At 36.5% G+C, this 10,023-nt stretch overlaps 1 pseudogene; it reads right to left on the bottom strand.

The window, feature by feature from the left end:
- Window positions 1-2,119: 2,119 nt before the first annotated feature.
- Window positions 2,120-4,210, bottom strand: LOC124094095 (melanoma inhibitory activity protein 2-like; annotated as a pseudogene).
- Window positions 4,211-10,023: the final 5,813 nt, after the last annotated feature.

The raw sequence follows: 10,023 nt of genomic DNA, 5'->3' as shown, positions 1-10,023 counted from the left end.
AATTTTTCTAGATGGCCAGACAATAAAATCTTCATTTCTATAAATGTCTAAAATGTAATATAACATCTATTGCTTCTAAAATTTTTCAACAGAGAAAATTAATAATCCTAATTACATTGTTCTGATATTATTATTTTATGAATAATACAAGTAAATTAAATTTAAAATAATTGGGATTAATCTTCATCAATATGGTTTCTTAAATAAAAAAATTAGAAATTACAACAGAAGCACAACTACTTTTTCCTTTTTTCTTTCCAATTGTTAAACAACAGGATCCTGCTTCAAATCTCTCCACAGCAAGCTGAATTAATTGTTGTTATCCTGGCATTGATATTATTTTCTACTACTTTAAATATTGTTACAGATTCTTGATATACATGTAAACCTGTTCTTCATATTTCTGTAGCTGTATTTTCCCCTCATTTGGATTCCAATTTACTGTCTCTTTTTTTAAACCTTCAAACTCTTTCACAGTATCATATGTCCCCCATCTTCCTTGCTCATATTCACAGCCACACTAAGTTTCCTGGATCTTTGATAGAGAATAATGCCCTCACACATACAGGTATGAGACCACTTTATCTTTTATTTTCAGATGTTATAAAATCTCATGGACTTTTCATCAGAATGCTCAATTGCTAATGATGATGTTTTCCATTTCTTGCCAATAAGCTCATGCCATGGTCTATTACTGTACACCCTTCCAGGCCCCTATGTGGGACTCTGAAAATCCATGAGGCCTGTTTTCTAATGCACTTTGGCAAATGCATATTACACATTTCCCTCCTTTTCATCCTTATTTCTTTCTTCATATTTCCACAGATACTCATTCTGGGTTTATCTGGCTATTGCCTATTGATTTACAAATGTATCTGCTTAGATTTCTCATTCATTACTCTGCTTTGCCACTATGGGCAAGCCCACTTATTTAAAGACATGTAACTTCCTGCATATACAACCTGTGCTTTTGCACAATTCTGTACTCATTGGAATATAACTTTAACCCATAGAATTCCCCATTCTACTACACATCTTCATTTAATGAGTGCATCATACCCTCAAGACATGCCTCTCAATACAAAAATAGAATATTCAAGTGCCTGGAAGGAAGTTTCATTATGTCTTATATGTTACTGCCAGAACAGCTAGTATCTTAACCCAAGCAGTTAGTCAGAATCCCAGTACAAGCATTAAGGCTCTTTAGGAAGCAAAGCCAGTGGTTGTTAATACAACCCCAGTGCTGTCAGTTCCATTTTCCAATGGGCATAAAATAAAGGATATAAGGAACAATGGGGGCTGAGTGAATTTAAATTGTGGTTTTCAATTTTGAAAAGTTTTTTGAGAACTGAATTTTTTTATATTTGAAATCTCCTGTTTACATGATGTAGTTGTATTTTCTTGTTTACTCTTAATATGTTCTAGTTATTTTTCTTTTGTGGAAAAACTACCTGATTTTAATTGTTATCATCAATAGCAAATAGGACTTTAAATCAATTAAAATCTTTCACTAAGGATAAAGTTATGTTCATATTTGCTATAATCATAATAAAAACATTTAATTCTATCAAGGCAAAGCTTCATTTAGATTTTAAAATGTCCCTGACTGCAAGATTATGTATATAATATTCCCATTGTTGTTTATGTAATAGTAAATTAATCAAATTAAGTACACTATCTAGAATAAAATAAAATGGAAAAAAATTACTCATAAGATTCATATTTAAACCATCTTTATTTACAAAATGTTTTTCTAAGAATTATAATTCTGTTAAGCTTCAATTGGAGCAAAATTATAATCACTTGAGTAAAATCAGTTAGTTAAACTAAAAATGATAGATTACTTTTGAAGGCAGATACAAAATATTGTCAGGATTCTTGTTGTGCTTCTGGATGTTCAGGAGAAGGCTCATTTGAAGGTGGAATGAACCCTGAAGGGAACTCACTTCTACTTTTAGAATGTAGGGAATGAAGGGGGAAATTCAGTTCTTGGGGGGAAATAATGAGGAAAACACCACAGTCCCATTGGGAATGGAGGGGGTGGTGGGCCCAGTGGAAAATATTCTCGAGATGCTCCATACATGTTTCCTGAAGTGGTGGAGGAAAAAAGGTCCTCTTCTCATGAACTGACTCTTGGATCAACTGGAAACAATGGACCTCTGATTGGAAGGAAAGGTGAGAAAGCAAAGCCAGAGCCAATTGCTTCATTTTCAGCAGGGAGAGATGAATCAGGCACATTGGAATCACCAAGATAAACTTTGGTATCATTTCTACTGTATTCCATTTCTGAAGACATAGTCTCATCCATTTTATCCAAAGGTGACACAGTAGAACTTCTGAGTTCTGCTGGTTCAGATGGTCTACCATAATTATAATAACATCCATCTTGCCTTAGTAGAGGAAGAAGTGGATCAGAATATGATTGGCCTGGTGGAGCCATCATCATCTTAGGGTTCTGTTCCCATTGAGTTGACAGAGACCCAATGTTATAACATGCTCTCTGAGGATCTCTTATCACAACATAGCCTGATTCTCTTCTTTCATTGATAACCTGAAGTCCCAGAGGATTCTCTGGGTCTCTTGAGCCTCTTCCTCCTACCCTTGGAAGCAAAGGTAAGAGTGTGAGTGGACCCTTCTTTTCCAAAAGAGGATCTCTCACTTCAGATGAAGGTTGACCCAATGGTGAGGGACCATTTGGGGAATTCTCTCTGCCAAAGGCTGTATTTGAATCATCAAGTGCAGAAGGATCTTTTCTACAGTTTAAATTGAATTAATTTTCAGTTAAGTTTTGTCTGTTGTGAGCATTGTGTTTCCTTAAATCATTGAGGTATCTTTCAGCACTCTGAGCTGTCAACTCATTATCATATGCTTTTTTCTCATAGTACATAATTGGCCCCTGATAAGAATGAATCGTTCTCTCCAATTTTTCTTCAAGATCTTTGACTTGCTTTCTATAGTTCTCCAGCTGTTTGGTTGCATGGCTGATGTTTTCCTTCATTTTGGAAAGTTTCTCCTCTTGCTCTACCCGGTAATTTTCATCTCCTATTAATTTCCTTTGGAGTTTCATTACATTTTCTTGATATAGTTCAATCATGACTTTAAGTTTCTGCTGCAGATTCTGATTCTCACTTTTAAATTGTGTATTTTTTGACTGCAAATCTGCTTGTTCTGTCTTATGATTTTTAATAATCTCTATAAGGTCTTCATTTGTTTCAATTAATTCAGAAAATAAAGTAAAAATTTGATTTTATTCTCCTTCTAAGGTTTTAAAAGAGGTCTTTATCTTAGAAGCATAAAACCATCCCTGCAAGTCTCCTTTTGGCTGATCCTCTAAGTGAGCACCAACACACTTCATTTCCAATTCCAAGTTACCATCATCTGTTAGGACTTCTCCAAGCACAGAAACCCAAAATTTATCTGCAGCAAATGTTCAGTCAGAAACTTAATGTGATTTTCTTTATCTCCTAGAATTTGTTCTGCAAGTATTTTAGAGTGTTCAAATGCCATTTTCTGTTTAAGGCCATTCACCTTTTCTTTCCATACTTCAACTTCTTGTAAAAGCTGTTTCTGACTTTCCTGAAGTTTGGAATTTTCATTCAAAACCTATTTTATTGCTACCTTAAATCCTCCTTCATTCATTTGAAATAGTCTCAAGGTTGTTTTATCTTCAGGTATTTGAGGGATTTTGATTCATCTTCTAGGGACTTAATCCTTTTTGATATATCCACCATCAATTCATCCAGTTGAGAATGTTTAGTTTTCTCTTCTTTTATCTCTTTCTCTAGAAAATGTATTTCTTCCTCATGTTTAGATACCAACCTATACAGGTTTTCATAAATTGCCCTCAAATTTCCTGCTTCTATTGACTCCTGAATATTCTCTATAAGGTCTTCCTTTGTTTCAATTAACTCAGAAAATAAAGTAAAAATTTGATTATTTTCTCCTTCTAAGGTTTAAAAAGAGGTCTTTAACTTAGCAGCATAAAACCATCTCTTCAAGTCTCCTTTGTACAAGACTATTTCAAGTAGTCCACTTTTTTCTTCAATTAGTCCAGAAAGTTTTAGAGCAAGCTTTTTTCTCTTCTCATGTAACACCTGCTTCTCACAGACTGATAACTTCTCCACAAAAACAAGAGAAAAGCAAAAAATCCAATAGCTGTACATATCACCAACTCCCACGGACAGCCATAAGAACTAGGGTGTGTTTCCATATCTTCAGACAAGGCAGACCCCAACCCTGATTACTTATTTCAGGAACACCCCCAAATTTGGCTGAGGGGCAGCCATTGCCCCTCCATCAGGCTAAGGCTACTTTGGCTATTCCCTCCACAATAACTCCATACCCAGCCATGCCAAAACAGGCTGTGGACACTCAGGCCTTTGGTCAGGAACAAACCTGCACCAGGCAACTGAACAGATCATTGTGAACCAGCAGGTGGGGTGGGGGCAGTGGGCATCGGCATGGGGAGGTGTGGTCATGGGCTCCCAGGGGCCTAACCCACTCACGCTGCCTATGAGGGAAATCTTGTTGGCCCCTTCACTATGCTATGCATCCTGAAGCAGCACAAGTTCAAGCCTGTCCCAATCAAGCCAGAGAGGAGTACTCACCAGGTCACCCACCCATTCACTTGGTTTAGGCCAGGCCAAGGCATAACTTTTTATGTGCCATTCTGTACAGTCATAATATCACCCAGTTTGATGCCACTAAAATTCTAAAGCTCTGTAAAATTTTTAAAGAGCTAGTACATCATATATTTATATTTCTACCACTTACCCTTTTGTTTTAATTACTCATTCATTTCTCTCCCCTCCTGTCCCTTTCTTTTTCTTTCCTCCCTTCCTTCTTTCTCTTTCCTTTTTTTTTTTTTTGAAGTGTTGGGGGTTATACTCTAAGGCCTTATACATGCTAGGCAAGCACTCTACAAATGATCTTCATTCCCAGCCCTATTGACACTTTCTATAGAAGTAATATAAATTATTGACACTTTCTATAGAAGTAATATAAATTATTACTATAGGAAAAACCCTTGTGTTAGACTATTTTAACAGTAGTTTTAGAAGAGTTGCTAACATGGGCACAAATCAGTTGTGACAAGTTATTTTTTAAAAAATACAGCATATGTAATGTTTTTAAAAAGAAGAAGCTTAAAACTTGAGATGGTTGTCATGTAAGTTTTTCTAGACTACTATTGAAGAGTCTTCAAAATCTTTTTTTTCAGATGTTATTTTCTTTTGACTTCTCATAGAATGTAAAAACTTCTATGTAGGCTAGTTGTTATAAATGTATAGAAAAGAGAAGAATATGATATGACTCTTTGAAATGGACTTAGCTTCTGAAGGTGAATTATGCTTTTTTTACATAAAGAGTTCATTGCTTGATATAAATAAAAGACATTCAAATACATTTTTTCTTCCTAGATATGCTTAATTGTTAATAAGCCAGAGCTAATTTTTGAAGAAAAGAACTCATAGAAGTCATCGCTTTTCTAAATGCCTCTAAATACATGAAAAGTTCAAAGGCATTATGCCAACATGTATGATTAGAATGATTATAATTCTGTGGCAGAGCTATAACAATGTAAAATAAAACAATTATCCTGTTCAATAGGGTATGAAAGTTTAGAAACTTTTTGACAAATGTAATTATGTGAGGTTATGAATGTTAATTAGTTTGTAGAGAATATTTCACAATGTATATACCTGTGTCAGAATCAAATTATCACTGGGCAGCATATAACATACATGTAATCCTAGCCATTTAGGAGCCAGAGGCAGGAGTATCACAAGTTCAAGGCCAGCCACAGGAATTTAGCCAGGTCTTAAGCAATTTAGTGAGACTCTGCCTTAAAACAAAACAAAACAAAAATACAAGTCCTTTAGGGGACATTTCAGATTGAAACCATAACACCAGGTACTATCTTGTACCACCTTATGACCCAGTAGGACTCAAAAGATGCCAGCAGCATGTTCTTGAACTTCCAGAGCCAAGAGCTAAATAAGTGTCTTTTCTCTATAACTTACTAAGGGTGATATTCAATTATAGCAACACAAATCTTACTAAGTTTCAGAGAGATTACTAGTCAAGGCATACCACTAAAAAGAAACAGTTCTGGGACTCAAACCAACTGTCTTCAGTTCCATAACCCAATAGAAGCAGTAAGCCATCAAGTAAAACACACAAAAAACAGGCTGCAGATTCCTCTTTACTTTCCATAGCTGTTTCTGTTTGGATGTAAATGTCACTAAATGAAAAGAGAGTAGCTTCTTTGCATCTACTGCACCTGTATCAACCTACTACTTTCAAATCAACATCCTGAGCCTTTTCCTTATCTGAACATTCAGCTCAATCATACTTTAGTAATACTAACACTAATATTCACTTATAGATTTATTCTCATCATTAAATGGACAGACAGAACAGACATCAAATGCTATTACATTCCTTTCCACTCTCCTTTACCCATTTTTAACTAGGGGGGAAAAAGGGAGAATTCTTAAAAATTATTTTTCTTTGAAGGATTATAGGATTGTGAAATGGCAAACACACTTTGATAGCATATCAAATAGTAATAAGATACTGAATCACAGCCAGCTAAAAAGTGAAGTCTGGGGAAATTACCATTGAGACTTTCCACTCTGCAATGTGGGCACCTGGTGTTACCACTTATTTAAACGTGAGAAATTTTTGCACCATTCATATCATCATTATCCAGATCACTAGAGATAATGATGACAGATGCAGTACCCCATGCATTTCTTGAACACTTCCAGAGTTTAGAAACGCTATTTGTGCACTTTTCTACAACTTGAAATTCCATTTCCTACCAAAATTCTAGTACTGAACAATTTTTCTTTGTAAAATGAAAGCATTGTGTTGTACAAAATCATTAGCATCCTATATTTAGAAAATGGTAAGCTGGGTATGGTGGTGCATGCCTCTAATCCCAGCAGCTCAGGAGGCTAACACAGAAGTATTGTGAGTTCAAAGCCAGCATCAGCAAAAAGTGAGGTGCTAAGCAACTGTGTGAGACTGTGTCTCTAAATAAAATACAAACTAAGGCTGAGGATGTGGCTACGTGGTTGATTGCACTTGAGTTCAATCCCTGATACCACCCTCCAAAAAAAAAAAAAAAAAAAAGATTAGTGTTTCCTTTCTAACACATTTTACCCTATGAAATGGGGAATCTTCATTCCAGAGAAGCTACTGTGCATAATTTTTTAACTGAGAGATGTCAATTTGCTTGACAAAAGGATTCACCATCACAGTACCATAAGGAATTTGAAGGATACATAAGAAGAGAGATTATATGGGCATTCAGGGAGTCCAAAGGATGATTCTTATGAAGCCCAGCAGCATCCATGAATCAAATATAACCAGTAAATGCTCTTATGATTAAAATAATTATTACAGTGGAAAATAACTATCCCTCTTGGTAAACATCACTGGACCTTCCCAGACGTCCTCCACGAATCCTACACAAATTACTCAGACTACCCAACCTCCAGCACTGTGGCTGCCAGCTACTCTGATTCACTGATACTTATGCCAAAGCAGGTTGTAAAATATTTTGAATATCACTCCTGGGTATCATCAAAACTGCTTAAATAAAAATCTTTCTCACCCCTAAAAACTCATACTTTTCCCTTGAGCTATTTGATAGTGTTTTCTTCCTAAGAAATACTAGCATCTGAAAGTAAGATCCAGCACCATAAAATGCATCTTTTTCCTATAGTAGGTTTTCATCAAATTATGCATGTTAAAATTTAATTTAGAATTAATTCACAGCCTGATTAAAGTCCTAAGCTGTGATGCTAAAATATTTTAAAACACAGAGCTATACGATTTGTACATGGATGGTGCAAAACTATATGTTACAACACAATTAAGCATTCATTTTTTGGAACCATGTATTATTAATCTCTTTTCTGATCTCAACTAGAATAATAATTCAACAATGATAGCAATACACAATATGACAAAAGAAAACTTTTGATTTTATTCCTGGAAATATTCCAGTTTATTAAACTACACTACAGTGCAGCACTTAGAATGCCCCTAAAAATTATAGAGAAGACCCAAAAATGTGACCATTTATCCTTTTGCTTAACTCTAAACTGTATGAATTGGTTACAAATGGGTACTATCCAGTCAGTAAGAGCTTGTCACTTGGAAAATGATTAAAATAACCATATAGATTTTTGAAGGAAACATAGCTGCATTTGAAGACAGAAATAAAAGTCTTAATTTTCAAAAGAAAATTATTAGCTACTTGTAAATTTACAATTCACTAAAGTAATATCACCGTGATTTCATTACCTAAAGTATGTAACAGTGCCATGAAATTTTACTTGCCAAACAACAGCTTAGAACATAGCAACACAGTTAACAGTGTTTGACAGTAAATAATGGTACATAAGAAAGAGCCATGCGCAAAACAACTTGTCCAAACAGGAACAGTCAGAGCTCTGAACACACAGGAAGACACACAGATGCCCAAGAAAGGCTGTTTCCATGAGTACAACAGGCAGACACACAGATCACATTGCACTTGGATTTCTGTTTTTAAGTTAAGATATGATGGGGTGCTTGATAAAGCAGAAGGCCAACCCCAGGGGAGTCACAAATGAAAATCACTGACTTATCTCCACAAATATTATTTCCAAAACCTGTAAGAGCCACCATCCCACAGCAGCTGAGCACACTAAAATACTCCAGTCCAAAATGTACTTTCCCCTTCTAGCTTCTCCCCCATATTAGCCAGCATCTCCTGCAGGGTCTGCACCATGAGGAACTGCTCTAGCACAAAAGTACAGATGGATAGGTCCTGGGGGACATTCTGCAAAAAAAGTGGGAGAGCCATAAGTATGTCACCAGTGTCAAGCATCCAGGCGCCATCTACCTTGGTGTCTTCCAGCTGCTGTCACAGAAAGAGTGATGGTGCTTGCTATTTCTGCACTGTCAGCTGCCCATTACCAAAAGACACTGTCATTACTGCTCTTGTTTGAAGACATGCCATATATGGAGTGTATATCCTGACATGCACTGCACTGGAGCTTTGTCTGTAGTTCCTGTTGTTCTCTACAACAGAAACTATTACTACCACAAGAGAATAAGAAAACAGAGAAGTTAGGTCATTTTTCCAAAGTCAGAGAGTCACAAAATAATCAAGCCAGGCTTGAAAGTTGGATTTTTCCAACTCTCACATATTGGTTTCAAACCTACCAAGCATTCTTTTAATTTAAAAAAAATAACATTTAAGGCTGAGCAAGTGGAAGGCAGTGGCATACTTTGTGTGTGTGCATGTGTGTTAGGGTGCAGCATAGAAGCGTCTTGGGGGCACAATGGCATCAGAGACATAGCTGACAGTGGGCAAGACTGGACTGCACAAGGGGCCACAAACAAAGAGGATCAGTTAAGGCACAAGAGCAATGTCTGAAATGCATATTACACAAATCATTTTAATAGCTGTACATATCTATGGACATTTCTGAAGAATCTTTCTCAGCACAGTAGATCAAGATGAATTAATCTGCCTTCTTAAACCTTTTGGAGTGTCCAGGGAGTCTAGATCACCTGGATGCTTCTGCAAAAGTCTTGTCTTGTCAGCACAAGTTTTGCAAATGATGTTTGCTGGTGATCCTAGGTTCCCTCAGATGTTCTGAGTGGAGGGCCCTTTTTGGCTTGGGTGTTGAGGAGTTTCCCAGTGACATCCTGCTGGACAGGATTCTGGGAAGCATCAAGCAGAGGCCTTGGAAACCTAGCCCTGGTGGGAGCAGTAGAACCAACTTCACAAATGCATTCATGGCTCAGGGCAGCAGTATGGCAAATTGTAGCACAAATGATCTACAAGATTCCCAGTATGGACAGCAGCCCCAGCTGCAAGCCTGGAGTCCCCCAGTGAGGGGTACACCTCAGTTACCATGTGCCAAAGCATTATATAACTCTGAGAGTAAGGAACCTGGTGACTTGAAATTCACCAGAATGACATCATCATTTTGCGATAAGTTGATGAAAACTGGTAAC

The sequence above is a fragment of the Marmota monax genome, unplaced genomic scaffold (assembly GCF_021218885.2).
Source record: "Marmota monax isolate L192 unplaced genomic scaffold, Marmota_monax_Labrador192_F-V1.1 WCK01_AAM20220418_F8-fsc00255, whole genome shotgun sequence".
In the NCBI taxonomy this organism is placed as follows: Eukaryota; Metazoa; Chordata; class Mammalia; order Rodentia; family Sciuridae; genus Marmota; species Marmota monax.
Note: the sequence above shows the minus strand (reverse complement) of the source record. Positions and strands in the feature narration are given on the sequence as shown.